This window comes from Diuraphis noxia, unplaced genomic scaffold, assembly GCF_037042655.1.
Source record: "Diuraphis noxia isolate RWA-SAM2 unplaced genomic scaffold, SU_Dnox_SAM2 contig0004, whole genome shotgun sequence".
Taxonomy (NCBI): domain Eukaryota; kingdom Metazoa; phylum Arthropoda; class Insecta; order Hemiptera; family Aphididae; genus Diuraphis; species Diuraphis noxia.
In genome coordinates this window covers 75,755,125-75,780,437 of record NW_028301714.1, presented here as the reverse complement: position 1 = coordinate 75,780,437, position 25,313 = coordinate 75,755,125, and positions in this window count along the sequence as shown.

The window sequence follows — 25,313 nt, the reverse complement described above, 5'->3', positions numbered from 1 at the left end:
AAAAAGTATGATTAGTTCAATACAAATGACTTTAAACGATATTTAGCGGAATTATCACCATTTTTTACCAAATTTTTTCCCAAATTTTTTTTCTATTTTTTGTATTCACCCAAATGTATTGTAAATACGTGTTTTAGATGTAAAATAATGTGAACTTAACGATAAAAATATAAAAAGTATGATTTGTTCAATACAAATGACTTTAAACGATATTTAGCGGAATTATCACCATTTTTTACCAAATTTTTTCCCAAATTTTTTTTCTATTTTTTGTATTCACCCAAATGTATTGTAAATACGTGTTTTAGATGTAAAATAATGTGAACTTAACGATAAAAATATAAAAAGTATGATTAGTTCAATACAAATGATTTTAAACGATATTTAGCGGAATTATCACCATTTTTTACCAAATTTTTTTTCTATTTTTTGTATTCACCCAAATGTATTGTAAACGAGTGTTTTAGATTTAAAATAATGTGAACTTAACGTTAAAAATATAAAAAGTATGATTAGTTTAATAGAAATGACTTAAGACGATATTTAGCGGATTCATCACCTGTATTTCAAAATTTTTTTACGACCTTTTATATTCACCCAAATGTATTGTAAAGACGTGTTTTAGATGTAAAATAATGTGAACTTAACGATAAAAATATAAAAAGTATGATTAGTTCAATACAAATGATTTTAAACGATATTTAGCGGAATTATCACCATTTTTTACCAAATTTTTTCCCAAATTTTTTTTCTATTTTTTGTATTCACCCAAATGTATTGTAAATACGTGTTTTAGATGTAAAATAATGTGAACTTAACGATAAAAATATAAAAAGTATGATTAGTTCAATACAAATGACTTTAAACGATATTTATCGGAATTATCACCATTTTTTACCAAATTTTTTTTCTATTTTTTGTATTCACCCAAATGTATTGTAAACTCGTGTTTTAGATTTAAAATAATGTGAACTTAACGTTAAAAATATAAAAAGTATGATTAGTTTAATAGAAATGACTTAAGACAATATTTAGCGGAATTATCACCATTTTTTACCAAATTTTATCCCAAATTTTTTTTCTATTTTTTGTATTCACCCAAATGTATTGTAAATACGTGTTTTAGATGTAAAATAATGTGAACTTAACGATAAAAATATAAAAAGTATGATTAGTTTAATAGAAATGACTTAAGACGATATTTAGCGGAATTATCACCATTTTTTACCAAATTTTTTTTCTATTTTTTGTATTCACCCAAATGTATTGTAAACACGTGTTTTAGATGTAAAATAATGTGAACTTAACGTTAAAAATATAAAAAGTATGATTAGTTTAATAGAAATGACTTAAGACGATATTTAGCGGATTCATCACAAGGATTTCAAAATTTTTTTACGACCTTTTATATTCACCCAAATGTATTGTAAAGACGTGTTTTAGATGTAAAATTTTGTGAACTTAACGATAAAAATATAAAAAGTATGATTAGTTCAATACAAATGACTTTAAACGGTATTTAGCGGAATTATCACCATTTTTTACCCAATTTTTTCCCAAATTTTTTTTCTATTTTTTGTATTCACCCAAATGTATTGTAAATACGTGTTTTAGATGTAAAATAATGTGAACTTAACGATAAAAATATAAAAAGTATGATTAGTTCAATACAAATGACTTTAAACGATATTTAGCGGAATTATCACCATTTTTTACCAAATTTTTTCCCAAATTTTTTTTCTATTTTTTGTATTCACCCAAATGTATTGTAAATACGTGTTTTAGATGTAAAATAATGTGAACTTAACGATAAAAATATAAAAAGTATGATTAGTTCAATACAAATGACTTTAAACGATATTTAGCGGAATTATCACCATTTTTTACCCAATTTTTGCCCAAATTTTTTTTCTATTTTTTGAATTCACCCAAATGTATTGTAAACACGTGTTTTAGATGTAAAATAATGTGAACTTAACGTTTAAAATATAAAAAGTATGATTAGTTTAATAGAAATGACTTAAGACGATATTTAGCGGATTCATCACCTGTATTTCAAAATTTTTTTACGACCTTTTATATTCACCCAAATGTATTGTAAAGACGTGTTTTAGATGTAAAATAATGTGAACATAACGATAAAAATATAAAAAGTATGATTAGTTCAATACAAATGACTTTAAACGATATTTAGCGGAATTATCACCATTTTTTACCAAATTTTTTTTCTATTTTTTGTATTCACCCAAATGTATTGTAAACACGTGTTTTAGATGTAAAATAATGTGAACTTAACGTTAAAAATATAAAAAGTATGATTAGTTTAATAGAAATGACTTAAGACGATATTTAGCGGATTCATCACCTGTATTTCAAAATTTTTTTACGACCTTTTATATTCACCCAAATGTATTGTAAAGACGTGTTTTAGATGTAAAATTATGTGACCTTAACGATAAAAATATAAAAAGTATGATTAGTTCAATACAAATGACTTTAAACGATATTTAGCGGAATTATCACCATTTTTTACCCAATTTTTTCCCAAATTTTTTTTCTATTTTTTGTATTCACCCAAATGTATTGTAAATACGTGTTTTAGATGTAAAATAATGTGAACTTAACGATAAAAATATAAAAAGTATGATTAGTTCAATACAAATGATTTTAAACGATATTTAGCGGAATTATCACCATTTTTTACCAAATTTTTTTTCTATTTTTTGTATTCACCCAAATGTATTGTAAACGAGTGTTTTAGATTTAAAATAATGTGAACTTAACGTTAAAAATATAAAAAGTATGATTAGTTTAATAGAAATGACTTAAGACGATATTTAGCGGATTCATCACCTGTATTTCAAAATTTTTTTACGACCTTTTATATTCACCCAAATGTATTGTAAAGACGTGTTTTAGATGTAAAATAATGTGAACTTAACGATAAAAATATAAAAAGTATGATTAGTTCAATACAAATGATTTTAAACGATATTTAGCGGAATTATCACCATTTTTTACCAAATTTTTTTTCTATTTTTTGTATTCACCCAAATGTATTGTAAATACGTGTTTTAGATTTAAAATAATGTGAACATAACGATAAAAATATAAAAAGTATGATTAGTTCAATACAAATGACTTTAAACGATATTTAGCGGAATTATCACCATTTTTTACCAAATTTTTTTTCTATTTTTTGTATTCACCCAAATGTATTGTAAACACGTGTTTTAGATGTAAAATAATGTGAACTTAACGTTAAAAATATAAAAAGTATGATTAGTTTAATAGAAATGACTTAAGACGATATTTAGCGGATTCATCACCTGTATTTAAAAATTTTTTTACGACCTTTTATATTCACCCAAATGTATTGTAAAGACGTGTTTTAGATGTAAAATAATGTGAACTTAACGATAAAAATTTAAAAAGTATGATTAGTTCAACACAAATGACTTTAAACGATATTTAGCGGTATTATCACCATTTTTTACCCAATTTTTTCCCAAATTTTTTTTCTATTTTTTGTATTCACCCAAATGTATTGTAAATACGTGTTTTAGATGTAAAATAATGTGAACTTAACGATAAAAATATAAAAAGTATGATTAGTTCAATACAAATGACTTTAAACGATATTTAGCGGAATTATCACCATTTTTTACCAAATTTTTTCCCAAATTTTTTTTCTATTTTTTGTATTCACCCAAATGTATTGTAAATACGTGTTTTAGATGTAAAATAATGTGAACTTAACGATAAAAATATAAAAAGTATGATTTGTTCAATACAAATGACTTTAAACGATATTTAGCGGAATTATCACCATTTTTTACCAAATTTTTTCCCAAATTTTTTTTCTATTTTTTGTATTCACCCAAATGTATTGTAAATACGTGTTTTAGATGTAAAATAATGTGAACTTAACGATAAAAATATAAAAAGTATGATTAGTTCAATACAAATGATTTTAAACGATATTTAGCGGAATTATCACCATTTTTTACCAAATTTTTTTTCTATTTTTTGTATTCACCCAAATGTATTGTAAACGAGTGTTTTAGATTTAAAATAATGTGAACTTAACGTTAAAAATATAAAAAGTATGATTAGTTTAATAGAAATGACTTAAGACGATATTTAGCGGATTCATCACCTGTATTTCAAAATTTTTTTACGACCTTTTATATTCACCCAAATGTATTGTAAAGACGTGTTTTAGATGTAAAATAATGTGAACTTAACGATAAAAATATAAAAAGTATGATTAGTTCAATACAAATGATTTTAAACGATATTTAGCGGAATTATCACCATTTTTTACCAAATTTTTTCCCAAATTTTTTTTCTATTTTTTGTATTCACCCAAATGTATTGTAAATACGTGTTTTAGATGTAAAATAATGTGAACTTAACGATAAAAATATAAAAAGTATGATTAGTTCAATACAAATGACTTTAAACGATATTTATCGGAATTATCACCATTTTTTACCAAATTTTTTTTCTATTTTTTGTATTCACCCAAATGTATTGTAAACACGTGTTTTAGATTTAAAATAATGTGAACTTAACGTTAAAAATATAAAAAGTATGATTAGTTTAATAGAAATGACTTAAGACGATATTTAGCGGAATTATCACCATTTTTTACCAAATTTTATCCCAAATTTTTTTTCTATTTTTTGTATTCACCCAAATGTATTGTAAATACGTGTTTTAGATGTAAAATAATGTGAACTTAACGATAAAAATATAAAAAGTATGATTAGTTTAATAGAAATGACTTAAGACGATATTTAGCGGAATTATCACCATTTTTTACCAAATTTTTTTTCTATTTTTTGTATTCACCCAAATGTATTGTAAACACGTGTTTTAGATGTAAAATAATGTGAACTTAACGTTAAAAATATAAAAAGTATGATTAGTTTAATAGAAATGACTTAAGACGATATTTAGCGGATTCATCACCTGTATTTCAAAATTTTTTTACGACCTTTTATATTCACCCAAATGTATTGTAAAGACGTGTTTTAGATGTAAAATTTTGTGAACTTAACGATAAAAATATAAAAAGTATGATTAGTTCAATACAAATGACTTTAAACGATATTTAGCGGAATTATCACCATTTTTTACCCAATTTTTTCCCAAATTTTTTTTCTATTTTTTGTATTCACCCAAATGTATTGTAAATACGTGTTTTAGATGTAAAATAATGTGAACTTAACGATAAAAATATAAAAAGTATGATTAGTTCAATACAAATGACTTTAAACGATATTTAGCGGAATTATCACCATTTTTTACCAAATTTTTTCCCAAATTTTTTTTCTATTTTTTGTATTCACCCAAATGTATTGTAAATACGTGTTTTAGATGTAAAATAATGTGAACTTAACGATAAAAATATAAAAAGTATGATTAGTTCAATACAAATGACTTTAAACGATATTTAGCGGAATTATCACCATTTTTTACCCAATTTTTGCCCAAATTTTTTTTCTATTTTTTGAATTCACCCAAATGTATTGTAAACACGTGTTTTAGATGTAAAATAATGTGAACTTAACGTTTAAAATATAAAAAGTATGATTAGTTTAATAGAAATGACTTAAGACGATATTTAGCGGATTCATCACCTGTATTTCAAAATTTTTTTACGACCTTTTATATTCACCCAAATGTATTGTAAAGACGTGTTTTAGATGTAAAATTATGTGAACTTAACGATAAAAATATAAAAAGTATGATTAGTTCAATACAAATGACTTTAAACGATATTTAGCGGAATTATCACCATTTTTTACCAAATTTTTTCCCAAATTTTTTTTCTATTTTTTGTATTCACCCAAATGTATTGTAAATACGTGTTTTAGATGTAAAATAATGTGAACTTAACGATAAAAATATAAAAAGTATGATTAGTTCAATACAAATGACTTTAAACGATATTTATCGGAATTATCACCATTTTTTACCAAATTTTTTTTCTATTTTTTGTATTCACCCAAATGTATTGTAAACACGTGTTTTAGATTTAAAATAATGTGAACTTAACGTTAAAAATATAAAAAGTATGATTAGTTTAATAGAAATGACTTAAGACGATATTTAGCGGAATTATCACCATTTTTTACCAAATTTTATCCCAAATTTTTTTTCTATTTTTTGTATTCACCCAAATGTATTGTAAATACGTGTTTTAGATGTAAAATAATGTGAACTTAACGATAAAAATATAAAAAGTATGATTAGTTTAATAGAAATGACTTAAGACGATATTTAGCGGAATTATCACCATTTTTTACCAAATTTTTTTTCTATTTTTTGTATTCACCCAAATGTATTGTAAACACGTGTTTTAGATGTAAAATAATGTGAACTTAACGTTAAAAATATAAAAAGTATGATTAGTTTAATAGAAATGACTTAAGACGATATTTAGCGGATTCATCACCTGTATTTCAAAATTTTTTTACGACCTTTTATATTCACCCAAATGTATTGTAAAGACGTGTTTTAGATGTAAAATTTTGTGAACTTAACGATAAAAATATAAAAAGTATGATTAGTTCAATACAAATGACTTTAAACGATATTTAGCGGAATTATCACCATTTTTTACCCAATTTTTTCCCAAATTTTTTTTCTATTTTTTGTATTCACCCAAATGTATTGTAAATACGTGTTTTAGATGTAAAATAATGTGAACTTAACGATAAAAATATAAAAAGTATGATTAGTTCAATACAAATGACTTTAAACGATATTTAGCGGAATTATCACCATTTTTTACCAAATTTTTTCCCAAATTTTTTTTCTATTTTTTGTATTCACCCAAATGTATTGTAAATACGTGTTTTAGATGTAAAATAATGTGAACTTAACGATAAAAATATAAAAAGTATGATTAGTTCAATACAAATGACTTTAAACGATATTTAGCGGAATTATCACCATTTTTTACCCAATTTTTGCCCAAATTTTTTTTCTATTTTTTGAATTCACCCAAATGTATTGTAAACACGTGTTTTAGATGTAAAATAATGTGAACTTAACGTTTAAAATATAAAAAGTATGATTAGTTTAATAGAAATGACTTAAGACGATATTTAGCGGATTCATCACCTGTATTTCAAAATTTTTTTACGACCTTTTATATTCACCCAAATGTATTGTAAAGACGTGTTTTAGATGTAAAATTATGTGAACTTAACGATAAAAATATAAAAAGTATGATTAGTTCAATACAAATGACTTTAAACGATATTTAGCGGAATTATCACCATTTTTTACCAAATTTTTTCCCAAATTTTTTTTCTATTTTTTGTATTCACCCAAATGTATTGTAAATACGTGTTTTAGATGTAAAATAATGTGAACTTAACGATAAAAATATAAAAAGTATGATTAGTTCAATACAAATGACTTTAAACGATATTTAGCGGAATTATCACCATTTTTTACCCAATTTTTGCCCAAATTTTTTTTCTATTTTTTGAATTCACCCAAATGTATTGTAAACACGTGTTTTAGATGTAAAATAATGTGAACTTAACGTTTAAAATATAAAAAGTATGATTAGTTTAATAGAAATGACTTAAGACGATATTTAGCGGATTCATCACCTGTATTTCAAAATTTTTTTACGACCTTTTATATTCACCCAAATGTATTGTAAAGACGTGTTTTAGATGTAAAATAATGTGAACATAACGATAAAAATATAAAAAGTATGATTAGTTCAATACAAATGACTTTAAACGATATTTAGCGGAATTATCACCATTTTTTACCAAATTTTTTTTCTATTTTTTGTATTCACCCAAATGTATTGTAAACACGTGTTTTAGATGTAAAATAATGTGAACTTAACGTTAAAAATATAAAAAGTATGATTAGTTTAATAGAAATGACTTAAGACGATATTTAGCGGATTCATCACCTGTATTTCAAAATTTTTTTACGACCTTTTATATTCACCCAAATGTATTGTAAAGACGTGTTTTAGATGTAAAATTATGTGAACTTAACGATAAAAATATAAAAAGTATGATTAGTTCAATACAAATGACTTTAAACGATATTTAGCGGAATTATCACCATTTTTTACCCAATTTTTTCCCAAATTTTTTTTCTATTTTTTGTATTCACCCAAATGTATTGTAAATACGTGTTTTAGATGTAAAATAATGTGAACTTAACGATAAAAATATAAAAAGTATGATTAGTTCAATACAAATGACTTTAAACGATATTTAGCGGAATTATCACCATTTTTTACCAAATTTTTTTTCTATTTTTTGTATTCACCCAAATGTATTGTAAACACGTGTTTTAGATGTAAAATAATGTGAACTTAACGTTAAAAATATAAAAAGTATGATTAGTTTAATAGAAATGACTTAAGACGATATTTAGCGGATTCATCACCTGTATTTCAAAATTTTTTTACGACCTTTTATATTCACCCAAATGTAGTGTAAAGACGTGTTTTAGATGTAAAATTATGTGAACTTAACGATAAAAATATAAAAAGTATGATTAGTTCAATACAAATGACTTTAAACGATATTTAGCGGAATTATCACCATTTTTTACCAAATTTTTCCCCAAATTTTTTTTCTATTTTTTGTATTCACTCAAATGTATTGTAAACACGTGTTTTAGATGTAAAATAATGTGAACTTAACGTTAAAAATATAAAAAGTATGATTAGTTTAATAGAAATGACTTAAGACGATATTTAGCGGATTCATCACCTGTATTTCAAAATTTTTTTACGACCTTTTATATTCACCCAAATGTATTGTAAAGACGTGTTTTAGATGTAAAATTATGTGAACTTAACGATAAAAATATTAAAAGTATGATTAGTTCAATACAAATGACTTTAAACGATATTTAGCGGAATTATCACCATTTTTTACCCAATTTTTTCCCAAATTTTTTTTCTATTTTTTGTATTCACCCAAATGTATTGTAAATACGTGTTTTAGATGTAAAATAATGTGAACTTAACGATAAAAATATAAAAAGTATGATTAGTTCAATACAAATGACTGTAAACGATATTTAGCGGAATTATCACCATTTTTTACCAAATTTTTTTTCTATTTTTTGTATTCACCCAAATGTATTGTAAATACGTGTTTTAGATTTAAAATAATGTGAACATAACGATAAAAATATAAAAAGTATGATTAGTTCAATACAAATGACTTTAAACGATATTTAGCGGAATTATCACCATTTTTTACCAAATTTTTTTTCTATTTTTTGTATTCACCCAAATGTATTGTAAACACGTGTTTTAGATGTAAAATAATGTGAACTTAACGTTAAAAATATAAAAAGTATGATTAGTTTAATAGAAATGACTTAAGACGATATTTAGCGGATTCATCACCTGTATTTAAAAATTTTTTTACGACCTTTTATATTCACCCAAATGTATTGTAAAGACGTGTTTTAGATGTAAAATAATGTGAACTTAACGATAAAAATTTAAAAAGTATGATTAGTTCAACACAAATGACTTTAAACGATATTTAGCGGAATTATCACCATTTTTTACCCAATTTTTTCCCAAATTTTTTTTCTATTTTTTGTATTCACCCAAATGTATTGTAAATACGTGTTTTAGATGTAAAATAATGTGAACTTAACGATAAAAATATAAAAAGTATGATTAGTTCAATACAAATGACTTTAAACGATATTTAGCGGAATTATCACCATTTTTTACCAAATTTTTTCCCAAATTTTTTTTCTATTTTTTGTATTCACCCAAATGTATTGTAAATACGTGTTTTAGATGTAAAATAATGTGAACTTAACGATAAAAATATAAAAAGTATGATTTGTTCAATACAAATGACTTTAAACGATATTTAGCGGAATTATCACCATTTTTTACCAAATTTTTTTTCTATTTTTTGTATTCACCCAAATGTATTGTAAACGAGTGTTTTAGATTTAAAATAATGTGAACTTAACGTTAAAAATATAAAAAGTATGATTAGTTTAATAGAAATGACTTAAGACGATATTTAGCGGATTCATCACCTGTATTTCAAAATTTTTTTACGACCTTTTATATTCACCCAAATGTATTGTAAAGACGTGTTTTAGATGTAAAATAATGTGAACTTAACGATAAAAATATAAAAAGTATGATTAGTTCAATACAAATGATTTTAAACGATATTTAGCGGAATTATCACCATTTTTTACCAAATTTTTTTTCTATTTTTTGTATTCACCCAAATGTATTGTAAATACGTGTTTTAGATTTAAAATAATGTGAACATAACGATAAAAATATAAAAAGTATGATTAGTTCAATACAAATGACTTTAAACGATATTTAGCGGAATTATCACCATTTTTTACCAAATTTTTTTTCTATTTTTTGTATTCACCCAAATGTATTGTAAACACGTGTTTTAGATGTAAAATAATGTGAACTTAACGTTAAAAATATAAAAAGTATGATTAGTTTAATAGAAATGACTTAAGACGATATTTAGCGGATTCATCACCTGTATTTAAAAATTTTTTTACGACCTTTTATATTCACCCAAATGTATTGTAAAGACGTGTTTTAGATGTAAAATAATGTGAACTTAACGATAAAAATTTAAAAAGTATGATTAGTTCAACACAAATGACTTTAAACGATATTTAGCGGTATTATCACCATTTTTTACCCAATTTTTTCCCAAATTTTTTTTCTATTTTTTGTATTCACCCAAATGTATTGTAAATACGTGTTTTAGATGTAAAATAATGTGAACTTAACGATAAAAATATAAAAAGTATGATTAGTTCAATACAAATGACTTTAAACGATATTTAGCGGAATTATCACCATTTTTTACCAAATTTTTTCCCAAATTTTTTTTCTATTTTTTGTATTCACCCAAATGTATTGTAAATACGTGTTTTAGATGTAAAATAATGTGAACTTAACGATAAAAATATAAAAAGTATGATTAGTTCAATACAAATGATTTTAAACGATATTTAGCGGAATTATCACCATTTTTTACCAAATTTTTTTTCTATTTTTTGTATTCACCCAAATGTATTGTAAATACGTGTTTTAGATTTAAAATAATGTGAACATAACGATAAAAATATAAAAAGTATGATTAGTTCAATACAAATGACTTTAAACGATATTTAGCGGAATTATCACCATTTTTTACCAAATTTTTTTTCTATTTTTTGTATTCACCCAAATGTATTGTAAACACGTGTTTTAGATGTAAAATAATGTGAACTTAACGTTAAAAATATAAAAAGTATGATTAGTTTAATAGAAATGACTTAAGACGATATTTAGCGGATTCATCACCTGTATTTAAAAATTTTTTTACGACCTTTTATATTCACCCAAATGTATTGTAAAGACGTGTTTTAGATGTAAAATAATGTGAACTTAACGATAAAAATTTAAAAAGTATGATTAGTTCAACACAAATGACTTTAAACGATATTTAGCGGTATTATCACCATTTTTTACCCAATTTTTTCCCAAATTTTTTTTCTATTTTTTGTATTCACCCAAATGTATTGTAAATACGTGTTTTAGATGTAAAATAATGTGAACTTAACGATAAAAATATAAAAAGTATGATTAGTTCAATACAAATGACTTTAAACGATATTTAGCGGAATTATCACCATTTTTTACCAAATTTTTTCCCAAATTTTTTTTCTATTTTTTGTATTCACCCAAATGTATTGTAAATACGTGTTTTAGATGTAAAATAATGTGAACTTAACGATAAAAATATAAAAAGTATGATTTGTTCAATACAAATGACTTTAAACGATATTTAGCGGAATTATCACCATTTTTTACCAAATTTTTTCCCAAATTTTTTTTCTATTTTTTGTATTCACCCAAATGTATTGTAAATACGTGTTTTAGATGTAAAATAATGTGAACTTAACGATAAAAATATAAAAAGTATGATTAGTTCAATACAAATGATTTTAAACGATATTTAGCGGAATTATCACCATTTTTTACCAAATTTTTTTTCTATTTTTTGTATTCACCCAAATGTATTGTAAACGAGTGTTTTAGATTTAAAATAATGTGAACTTAACGTTAAAAATATAAAAAGTATGATTAGTTTAATAGAAATGACTTAAGACGATATTTAGCGGATTCATCACCTGTATTTCAAAATTTTTTTACGACCTTTTATATTCACCCAAATGTATTGTAAAGACGTGTTTTAGATGTAAAATAATGTGAACTTAACGATAAAAATATAAAAAGTATGATTAGTTCAATACAAATGATTTTAAACGATATTTAGCGGAATTATCACCATTTTTTACCAAATTTTTTCCCAAATTTTTTTTCTATTTTTTGTATTCACCCAAATGTATTGTAAATACGTGTTTTAGATGTAAAATAATGTGAACTTAACGATAAAAATATAAAAAGTATGATTAGTTCAATACAAATGACTTTAAACGATATTTATCGGAATTATCACCATTTTTTACCAAATTTTTTTTCTATTTTTTGTATTCACCCAAATGTATTGTAAACACGTGTTTTAGATTTAAAATAATGTGAACTTAACGTTAAAAATATAAAAAGTATGATTAGTTTAATAGAAATGACTTAAGACGATATTTAGCGGAATTATCACCATTTTTTACCAAATTTTATCCCAAATTTTTTTTCTATTTTTTGTATTCACCCAAATGTATTGTAAATACGTGTTTTAGATGTAAAATAATGTGAACTTAACGATAAAAATATAAAAAGTATGATTAGTTTAATAGAAATGACTTAAGACGATATTTAGCGGAATTATCACCATTTTTTACCAAATTTTTTTTCTATTTTTTGTATTCACCCAAATGTATTGTAAACACGTGTTTTAGATGTAAAATAATGTGAACTTAACGTTAAAAATATAAAAAGTATGATTAGTTTAATAGAAATGACTTAAGACGATATTTAGCGGATTCATCACCTGTATTTCAAAATTTTTTTACGACCTTTTATATTCACCCAAATGTATTGTAAAGACGTGTTTTAGATGTAAAATTTTGTGAACTTAACGATAAAAATATAAAAAGTATGATTAGTTCAATACAAATGACTTTAAACGATATTTAGCGGAATTATCACCATTTTTTACCCAATTTTTTCCCAAATTTTTTTTCTATTTTTTGTATTCACCCAAATGTATTGTAAATACGTGTTTTAGATGTAAAATAATGTGAACTTAACGATAAAAATATAAAAAGTATGATTAGTTCAATACAAATGACTTTAAACGATATTTAGCGGAATTATCACCATTTTTTACCAAATTTTTTCCCAAATTTTTTTTCTATTTTTTGTATTCACCCAAATGTATTGTAAATACGTGTTTTAGATGTAAAATAATGTGAACTTAACGATAAAAATATAAAAAGTATGATTAGTTCAATACAAATGACTTTAAACGATATTTAGCGGAATTATCACCATTTTTTACCCAATTTTTGCCCAAATTTTTTTTCTATTTTTTGAATTCACCCAAATGTATTGTAAACACGTGTTTTAGATGTAAAATAATGTGAACTTAACGTTTAAAATATAAAAAGTATGATTAGTTTAATAGAAATGACTTAAGACGATATTTAGCGGATTCATCACCTGTATTTCAAAATTTTTTTACGACCTTTTATATTCACCCAAATGTATTGTAAAGACGTGTTTTAGATGTAAAATTATGTGAACTTAACGATAAAAATATAAAAAGTATGATTAGTTCAATACAAATGACTTTAAACGATATTTAGCGGAATTATCACCATTTTTTACCAAATTTTTTCCCAAATTTTTTTTCTATTTTTTGTATTCACCCAAATGTATTGTAAATACGTGTTTTAGATGTAAAATAATGTGAACTTAACGATAAAAATATAAAAAGTATGATTAGTTTAATAGAAATGACTTAAGACGATATTTAGCGGATTCATCACCTGTATTTCAAAATTTTTTTACGACCTTTTATATTCACCCAAATGTATTGTAAAGACGTGTTTTAGATGTAAAATAATGTGAACTTAACGATAAAAATATAAAAAGTATGATTAGTTCAATACAAATGATTTTAAACGATATTTAGCGGAATTATCACCATTTTTTACCAAATTTTTTCCCAAATTTTTTTTCTATTTTTTGTATTCACCCAAATGTATTGTAAATACGTGTTTTAGATGTAAAATAATGTGAACTTAACGATAAAAATATAAAAAGTATGATTAGTTCAATACAAATGACTTTAAACGATATTTAGCGGAATTATCACCATTTTTTACCCAATTTTTTCCCAAATTTTTTTTCTATTTTTTGTATTCACCCAAATGTATTGTAAATACGTGTTTTAGATGTAAAATAATGTGAACTTAACGATAAAAATATAAAAAGTATGATTAGTTCAATACAAATGACTTTAAACGATATTTAGCGGAATTATCACCATTTTTTACCAAATTTTTTCCCAAATTTTTTTTCTATTTTTTGTATTCACCCAAATGTATTGTAAATACGTGTTTTAGATGTAAAATAATGTGAACTTAACGATAAAAATATAAAAAGTATGATTAGTTCAATACAAAAGACTTTAAACGATATTTAGCGGAATTATCACCATTTTTTACCCAATTTTTGCCCAAATTTTTTTTCTATTTTTTGTATTCACCCAAATGTATTGTAAATACGTGTTTTAGATGTAAAATAATGTGAACTTAACGATAAAAATATAAAAAGTATGATTTGTTCAATACAAATGACTTTAAACGATATTTAGCGGAATTATCACCATTTTTTACCAAATTTTTTCCCAAATTTTTTTTCTATTTTTTGTATTCACCCAAATGTATTGTAAATACGTGTTTTAGATGTAAAATAATGTGAACTTAACGTTAAAAATATAAAAAGTATGATTAGTTTAATAGAAATGACTTAAGACGATATTTAGCGGATTCATCACCTGTATTTCAAAATTTTTTTACGACCTTTTATATTCACCCAAATGTATTGTAAAGACGTGTTTTAGATGTAAAATAATGTGAACTTAACGATAAAAATATAAAAAGTATGATTAGTTCAATACAAATGATTTTAAACGATATTTAGCGGAATTATCACCATTTTTTACCAAATTTTTTCCCAAATTTTTTTTCTATTTTTTGTATTCACCCAAATGTATTGTAAATACGTGTTTTAGATGTAAAATAATGTGAACTTAACGATAAAAATATAAAAAGTATGATTAGTTCAATACAAATGACTTTAAACGATATTTATCGGAATTATCACCATTTTTTACCAAATTTTTTTTCTATTTTTTGTATTCACCCAAATGTATTGTAAACACGTGTTTTAGATTTAAAAGAATGTGAACTTAACGTTAAAAATATAAAAAGTATGATTAGTTTAATAGAAATGACTTAAGACGATATTTAGCGGAATTATCACCATTTTTTACCAAATTTTATCCCAAATTTTTTTTCTATTTTTTGTATTCACCCAAATGTATTGTAAATACGTGTTTTAGATGTAAAATAATGTGAACTTAACGATAAAAATATAAAAAGTATGATTAGTTTAATAGAAATGACTTAAGACGATATTTAGCGGAATTATCACCATTTTTTACCAAATTTTTTTTCTATTTTTTGTATTCACCCAAATGTATTGTAAACACGTGTTTTAGATGTAAAATAATGTGAACTTAACGTTAAAAATATAAAAAGTATGATTAGTTTAATAGAAATGACTTAAGACGATATTTAGCGGATTCATCACCTGTATTTCAAAATTTTTTTACGACCTTTTATATTCACCCAAATGTATTGTAAAGACGTGTTTTAGATGTAAAATTTTGTGAACTTAACGATAAAAATATAAAAAGTATGATTAGTTCAATACAAATGACTTTAAACGATATTTAGCGGAATTATCACCATTTTTTACCCAATTTTTTCCCAAATTTTTTTTCTATTTTTTGTATTCACCCAAATGTATTGTAAATACGTGTTTTAGATGTAAAATAATGTGAACTTAACGATAAAAATATAAAAAGTATGATTAGTTCAATACAAATGACTTTAAACGATATTTAGCGGAATTATCACCATTTGTTACCAAATTTTTTCCCAAATTTTTTTTCTATTTTTTGTATTCACCCAAATGTATTGTAAATACGTGTTTTAGATGTAAAATAATGTGAACTTAACGATAAAAATATAAAAAGTATGATTAGTTCAATACAAATGACTTTAAACGATATTTAGCGGAATTATCACCATTTTTTACCCAATTTTTGCCCAAATTTTTTTTCTATTTTTTGAATTCACCCAAATGTATTGTAAACACGTGTTTTAGATGTAAAATAATGTGAACTTAACGTTTAAAATATAAAAAGTATGATTAGTTTAATAGAAATGACTTAAGACGATATTTAGCGGATTCATCACCTGTATTTCAAAATTTTTTTACGACCTTTTATATTCACCCAAATGTATTGTAAAGACGTGTTTTAGATGTAAAATTATGTGAACTTAACGATAAAAATATAAAAAGTATGATTAGTTCAATACAAATGACTTTAAACGATATTTAGCGGAATTATCACCATTTTTTACCAAATTTTTTCCCAAATTTTTTTTCTATTTTTTGTATTCACCCAAATGTATTGTAAATACGTGTTTTAGATGTAAAATAATGTGAACTTAACGATAAAAATATAAAAAGTATGATTAGTTTAATAGAAATGACTTAAGACGATATTTAGCGGATTCATCACCTGTATTTCAAAATTTTTTTACGACCTTTTATATTCACCCAAATGTATTGTAAAGACGTGTTTTAGATGTAAAATAATGTGAACTTAACGATAAAAATATAAAAAGTATGATTAGTTCAATACAAATGACTGTAAACGATATTTAGCGGAATTATCACCATTTTTTACCAAATTTTTTTTCTATTTTTTGTATTCACCCAAATGTATTGTAAATACGTGTTTTAGATGTAAAATAATGTGAACTTAACGATAAAAATATAAAAAGTATGATTAGTTCAATACAAATGACTTTAAACGATATTTATCGGAATTATCACCATTTTTTACCAAATTTTTTTTCTATTTTTTGTATTCACCCAAATGTATTGTAAACACGTGTTTTAGATTTAAAAGAATGTGAACTTAACGTTAAAAATATAAAAAGTATGATTAGTTTAATAGAAATGACTTAAGACGATATTTAGCGGAATTATCACCATTTTTTACCAAATTTTATCCCAAATTTTTTTTCTATTTTTTGTATTCACCCAAATGTATTGTAAATACGTGTTTTAGATGTAAAATAATGTGAACTTAACGATAAAAATATAAAAAGTATGATTAGTTTAATAGAAATGACTTAAGACGATATTTAGCGGAATTATCACCATTTTTTACCAAATTTTTTTTCTATTTTTTGTATTCACCCAAATGTATTGTAAACACGTGTTTTAGATGTAAAATAATGTGAACTTAACGTTAAAAATATAAAAAGTATGATTAGTTTAATAGAAATGACTTAAGACGATATTTAGCGGATTCATCACCTGTATTTCAAAATTTTTTTACGACCTTTTATATTCACCCAAATGTATTGTAAAGACGTGTTTTAGATGTAAAATTTTGTGAACTTAACGATAAAAATATAAAAAGTATGATTAGTTCAATACAAATGACTTTAAACGATATTTAGCGGAATTATCACCATTTTTTACCAAATTTTTTCCCAAATTTTTTTTCTATTTTTTGTATTCACCCAAATGTATTGTAAATACGTGTTTTAGATGTAAAATAATGTGAACTTAACGATAAAAATATAAAAAGTATGATTAGTTTAATAGAAATGACTTAAGACGATATTTAGCGGATTCATCACCTGTATTTCAAAATTTTTTTACGACCTTTTATATTCACCCAAATGTATTGTAAAGACGTGTTTTAGATGTAAAATAATGTGAACTTAACGATAAAAATATAAAAAGTATGATTAGTTCAATACAAATGATTTTAAACGATATTTAGCGGAATTATCACCATTTTTTACCAAATTTTTTCCCAAATTTTTTTTCTATTTTTTGTATTCACCCAAATGTATTGTAAATACGTGTTTTAGATGTAAAATAATGTGAACTTAACGATAAAAATATAAAAAGTATGATTAGTTCAATACAAATGACTTTAAACGATATTTAGCGGAATTATCACCATTTTTTACCCAATTTTTTCCCAAATTTTTTTTCTATTTTTTGTATTCACCCAAATGTATTGTAAATACGTGTTTTAGATGTAAAATAATGTGAACTTAACGATAAAAATATAAAAAGTATGATTAGTTCAATACAAATGACTTTAAACGATATTTAGCGGAATTATCACCATTTTTTACCAAATTTTTTCCCAAATTTTTTTTCTATTTTTTGTATTCACCCAAATGTATTGTAAATACGTGTTTTAGATGTAAAATAATGTGAACTTAACGATAAAAATATAAAAAGTATGATTAGTTCAATACAAAAGACTTTAAACGATATTTAGCGGAATTATCACCATTTTTTACCCAATTTTTGCCCAAATTTTTTTTCTATTTTTTGTATTCACCCAAATGTATTGTAAATACGTGTTTTAGATGTAAAATAATGTGAACTTAACGATAAAAATATAAAAAGTATGATTTGTTCAATACAAATGACTTTAAACGATATTTAGCGGAATTATCACCATTTTTTACCAAATTTTTTCCCAAATTTTTTTTCTATTTTTTGTATTCACCCAAATGTATTGTAAATACGTGTTTTAGATGTAAAATAATGTGAACTTAACGTTAAAAATATAAAAAGTATGATTAGTTTAATAGAAATGACTTAAGACGATATTTAGCGGATTCATCACCTGTATTTCAAAATTTTTTTACGACCTTTTATATTCACCCAAATGTATTGTAAAGACGTGTTTTAGATGTAAAATAATGTGAACTTAACGATAAAAATATAAAAAGTATGATTAGTTCAATACAAATGATTTTAAACGATATTTAGCGGAATTATCACCATTTTTTACCAAATTTTTTCCCAAATTTTTTTTCTATTTTTTGTATTCACCCAAATGTATTGTAAATACGTGTTTTAGATGTAAAATAATGTGAACTTAACGATAAAAATATAAAAAGTATGATTAGTTCAATACAAATGACTTTAAACGATATTTATCGGAATTATCACCATTTTTTACCAAATTTTTTTTCTATTTTTTGTATTCACCCAAATGTATTGTAAACACGTGTTTTAGATTTAAAAGAATGTGAACTTAACGTTAAAAATATAAAAAGTATGATTAGTTTAATAGAAATGACTTAAGACGATATTTAGCGGAATTATCACCATTTTTTACCAAATTTTATCCCAAATTTTTTTTCTATTTTTTGTATTCACCCAAATGTATTGTAAATACGTGTTTTAGATGTAAAATAATGTGAACTTAACGATAAAAATATAAAAAGTATGATTAGTTTAATAGAAATGACTTAAGACGATATTTAGCGGAATTATCACCATTTTTTACCAAATTTTTTTTCTATTTTTTGTATTCACCCAAATGTATTGTAAACACGTGTTTTAGATGTAAAATAATGTGAACTTAACGTTAAAAATATAAAAAGTATGATTAGTTTAATAGAAATGACTTAAGACGATATTTAGCGGATTCATCACCTGTATTTCAAAATTTTTTTACGACCTTTTATATTCACCCAAATGTATTGTAAAGACGTGTTTTAGATGTAAAATTTTGTGAACTTAACGATAAAAATATAAAAAGTATGATTAGTTCAATACAAATGACTTTAAACGATATTTAGCGGAATTATCACCATTTTTTACCCAATTTTTTCCCAAATTTTTTTTCTATTTTTTGTATTCACCCAAATGTATTGTAAATACGTGTTTTAGATGTAAAATAATGTGAACTTAACGATAAAAATATAAAAAGTATGATTAGTTCAATACAAATGACTTTAAACGATATTTAGCGGAATTATCACCATTTGTTACCAAATTTTTTCCCAAATTTTTTTTCTATTTTTTGTATTCACCCAAATGTATTGTAAATACGTGTTTTAGATGTAAAATAATGTGAACTTAACGATAAAAATATAAAAAGTATGATTAGTTCAATACAAATGACTTTAAACGATATTTAGCGGAATTATCACCATTTTTTACCCAATTTTTGCCCAAATTTTTTTTCTATTTTTTGAATTCACCCAAATGTATTGTAAACACGTGTTTTAGATGTAAAATAATGTGAACTTAACGTTTAAAATATAAAAAGTATGATTAGTTTAATAGAAATGACTTAAGACGATATTTAGCGGATTCATCACCTGTATTTCAAAATTTTTTTACGACCTTTTATATTCACCCAAATGTATTGTAAAGACGTGTTTTAGATGTAAAATTATGTGAACTTAACGATAAAAATATAAAAAGTATGATTAGTTCAATACAAATGACTTTAAACGATATTTAGCGGAATTATCACCATTTTTTACCAAATTTTTTCCCAAATTTTTTTTCTATTTTTTGTATTCACCCAAATGTATTGTAAATACGTGTTTTAGATGTAAAATAATGTGAACTTAACGATAAAAATATAAAAAGTATGATTAGTTTAATAGAAATGACTTAAGACGATATTTAGCGGATTCATCACCTGTATTTCAAAATTTTTTTACGACCTTTTATATTCACCCAAATGTATTGTAAAGACGTGTTTTAGATGTAAAATAATGTGAACTTAACGATAAAAATATAAAAAGTATGATTAGTTCAATACAAATGACTGTAAACGATATTTAGCGGAATTATCACCATTTTTTACCAAATTTTTTTTCTATTTTTTGTATTCACCCAAATGTATTGTAAATACGTGTTTTAGATGTAAAATAATGTGAACTTAACGATAAAAATATAAAAAGTATGATTAGTTCAATACAAATGACTTTAAACGATATTTATCGGAATTATCACCATTTTTTACCAAATTTTTTTTCTATTTTTTGTATTCACCCAAATGTATTGTAAACACGTGTTTTAGATTTAAAAGAATGTGAACTTAACGTTAAAAATATAAAAAGTATGATTAGTTTAATAGAAATGACTTAAGACGATATTTAGCGGAATTATCACCATTTTTTACCAAATTTTATCCCAAATTTTTTTTCTATTTTTTGTATTCACCCAAATGTATTGTAAATACGTGTTTTAGATGTAAAATAATGTGAACTTAACGATAAAAATATAAAAAGTATGATTAGTTTAATAGAAATGACTTAAGACGATATTTAGCGGAATTATCACCATTTTTTACCAAATTTTTTTTCTATTTTTTGTATTCACCCAAATGTATTGTAAACACGTGTTTTAGATGTAAAATAATGTGAACTTAACGTTAAAAATATAAAAAGTATGATTAGTTTAATAGAAATGACTTAAGACGATATTTAGCGGATTCATCACCTGTATTTCAAAATTTTTTTACGACCTTTTATATTCACCCAAATGTATTGTAAAGACGTGTTTTAGATGTAAAATTTTGTGAACTTAACGATAAAAATATAAAAAGTATGATTAGTTCAATACAAATGACTTTAAACGATATTTAGCGGAATTATCACCATTTTTTACCCAATTTTTTCCCAAATTTTTTTTCTATTTTTTGTATTCACCCAAATGTATTGTAAATACGTGTTTTAGATGTAAAATAATGTGAACTTAACGATAAAAATATAAAAAGTATGATTAGTTCAATACAAATGACTTTAAACGATATTTAGCGGAATTATCACCATTTGTTACCAAATTTTTTCCCAAATTTTTTTTCTATTTTTTGTATTCACCCAAATGTATTGTAAATACGTGTTTTAGATGTAAAATAATGTGAACTTAACGATAAAAATATAAAAAGTATGATTAGTTCAATACAAATGACTTTAAACGATATTTAGCGGAATTATCACCATTTTTTACCCAATTTTTGCCCAAATTTTTTTTCTATTTTTTGAATTCACCCAAATGTATTGTAAACACGTGTTTTAGATGTAAAATAATGTGAACTTAACGTTTAAAATATAAAAAGTATGATTAGTTTAATAGAAATGACTTAAGACGATATTTAGCGGATTCATCACCTGTATTTCAAAATTTTTTTACGACCTTTTATATTCACCCAAATGTATTGTAAAGACGTGTTTTAGATGTAAAATTATGTGAACTTAACGATAAAAATATAAAAAGTATGATTAGTTCAATACAAATGACTTTAAACGATATTTAGCGGAATTATCACCATTTTTTACCAAATTTTTTCCCAAATTTTTTTTCTATTTTTTGTATTCACCCAAATGTATTGTAAATACGTGTTTTAGATGTAAAATAATGTGAACTTAACGATAAAAATATAAAAAGTATGATTAGTTTAATAGAAATGACTTAAGACGATATTTAGCGGATTCATCACCTGTATTTCAAAATTTTTTTACGACCTTTTATATTCACCCAAATGTATTGTAAAGACGTGTTTTAGATGTAAAATAATGTGAACTTAACGATAAAAATATAAAAAGTATGATTAGTTCAATACAAATGATTTTAAACGATATTTAGCGGAATTATCACCATTTTTTACCAAATTTTTTCCCAAATTTTTTTTCTATTTTTTGTATTCACCCAAATGTATTGTAAATACGTGTTTTAGATGTAAAATAATGTGAACTTAACGATAAAAATATAAAAAGTATGATTAGTTCAATACAAATGACTTTAAACGATATTTAGCGGAATTATCACCATTTTTTACCCAATTTTTTCCCAAATTTTTTTTCTATTTTTTGTATTCACCCAAATGTATTGTAAATACGTGTTTTAGATGTAAAATAATGTGAACTTAACGATAAAAATATAAAAAGTATGATTAGTTCAATACAAATGACTTTAAACGATATTTAGCGGAATTATCACCATTTTTTACCAAATTTTTTCCCAAATTTTTTTTCTATTTTTTGTATTCACCCAAATGTATTGTAAATACGTGTTTTAGATGTAAAATAATGTGAACTTAACGATAAAAATATAAAAATTATGATTAGTTCAATACAAAAGACTTTAAACGATATTTAGCGGAATTATCACCATTTTTTACCCAATTTTTGCCCAAATTTTTTTTCTATTTTTTGAATTCACCCAAATGTATTGTAAACACGTGTTTTAGATGTAAAATAATGTGAACTTAACGTTAAAAATATAAAAAGTATGATTAGTTTAATAGAAATGACTTAAGACGATATTTAGCGGATTCATCACCTGTATTTCAAAATTTTTTTACGACCTTTTATATTCACCCAAATGTATTGTAAAGACGTGTTTTAGATGTAAAATAATGTGAACTTAACGATAAAAATATAAAAAGTATGATTAGTTCAATACAAATGATTTTAAACGATATTTAGCGGAATTATCACCATTTTTTACCAAATTTTTTTTCTATTTTTTGTATTCACCCAAATGTATTGTAAACGAGTGTTTTAGATTTAAAATAATGTGAACTTAACGTTAAAAATATAAGAAGTATGATTAGTTTAATAGAAATGACTTAAGACGATATTTAGCGGATTCATCACCTGTATTTCAAAATTTTTTTACGACCTTTTATATTCACCCAAATGTATTGTAAAGACGTGTTTTAGATGTAAAATAATGTGAACTTAACGATAAAAATATAAAAAGTATGATTAGTTCAATACAAATGATTTTAAACGATATTTAGCGGAATTATCACCATTTTTTACCAAATTTTTTCCCAAATTTTTTTTCTATTTTTTGTATTCACCCAAATGTATTGTAAATACGTGTTTTAGATGTAAAATAATGTGAACTTAACGATAAAAATATAAAAAGTATGATTAGTTCAATACAAATGACTTTAAACGATATTTATCGGAATTATCACCATTTTTTACCAAATTTTTTTTCTATTTTTTGTATTCACCCAAATGTATTGTAAACACGTGTTTTAGATTTAAAATAATGTGAACTTAACGTTAAAAATATAAAAAGTATGATTAGTTTAATAGAAATGACTTAAGACGATATTTAGCGGAATTATCACCATTTTTTACCAAATTTTATCCCAAATTTTTTTTCTATTTTTTGTATTCACCCAAATGTATTGTAAATACGTGTTTTAGATGTAAAATAATGTGAACTTAACGATAAAAATATAAAAAGTATGATTAGTTTAATAGAAATGACTTAAGACGATATTTAGCGGAATTATCACCATTTTTTACCAAATTTTTTTTCTATTTTTTGTATTCACCCAAATGTATTGTAAACACGTGTTTTAGATTTAAAATAATGTGAACTTAACGTTAAAAATATAAAAAGTATGATTAGTTTAATAGAAATGACTTAAGACGATATTTAGCGGATTCATCACCTGTATTTCAAAATTTTTTTACGACCTTTTATATTCACCCAAATGTATTGTAAAGACGTGTTTTAGATGTAAAATTATGTGAACGTAACGATAAAAATATAAAAAGTATGATTAGTTCAATACAAATGACTTTAAACGATATTTAGCGGAATTATCACAATTTTTTACCAAATTTTTTCCCAAATTTTTTTTCTATTTTTTGTATTCACCCAAATGTATTGTAAATACGTGTTTTAGATGTAAAATAATGTGAACTTAACGATAAAAATATAAAAAGTATGATTAGTTCAATACAAATGATTTTAAACGATATTTAGCGGAATTATCACCATTTTTTACCAAATTTTTTCCCAAATTTTTTTTCTATTTTTTGTATTCACCCAAATGTATTGTAAATACGTGTTTTAGATGTAAAATAATGTGAACTTAACAATAAAAATATAAAAAGTATGATTAGTTCAATACAAATGACTTTAAACGATATTTAGCGGAATTATCACCATTTTTTACCCAATTTTTTCCCAAATTTTTTTTCTATTTTTTGTATTCACCCAAATGTATTGTAAATACGTGTTTTAGATGTAAAATAATGTGAACTTAACGAAAAAAATATAAAAAGTATGATTAGTTCAATACAAATGACTTTAAACGATATTTAGCGGAATTATCACCATTTTTTACTCAATTTTTGCCCAAATTTTTTTTCTATTTTTT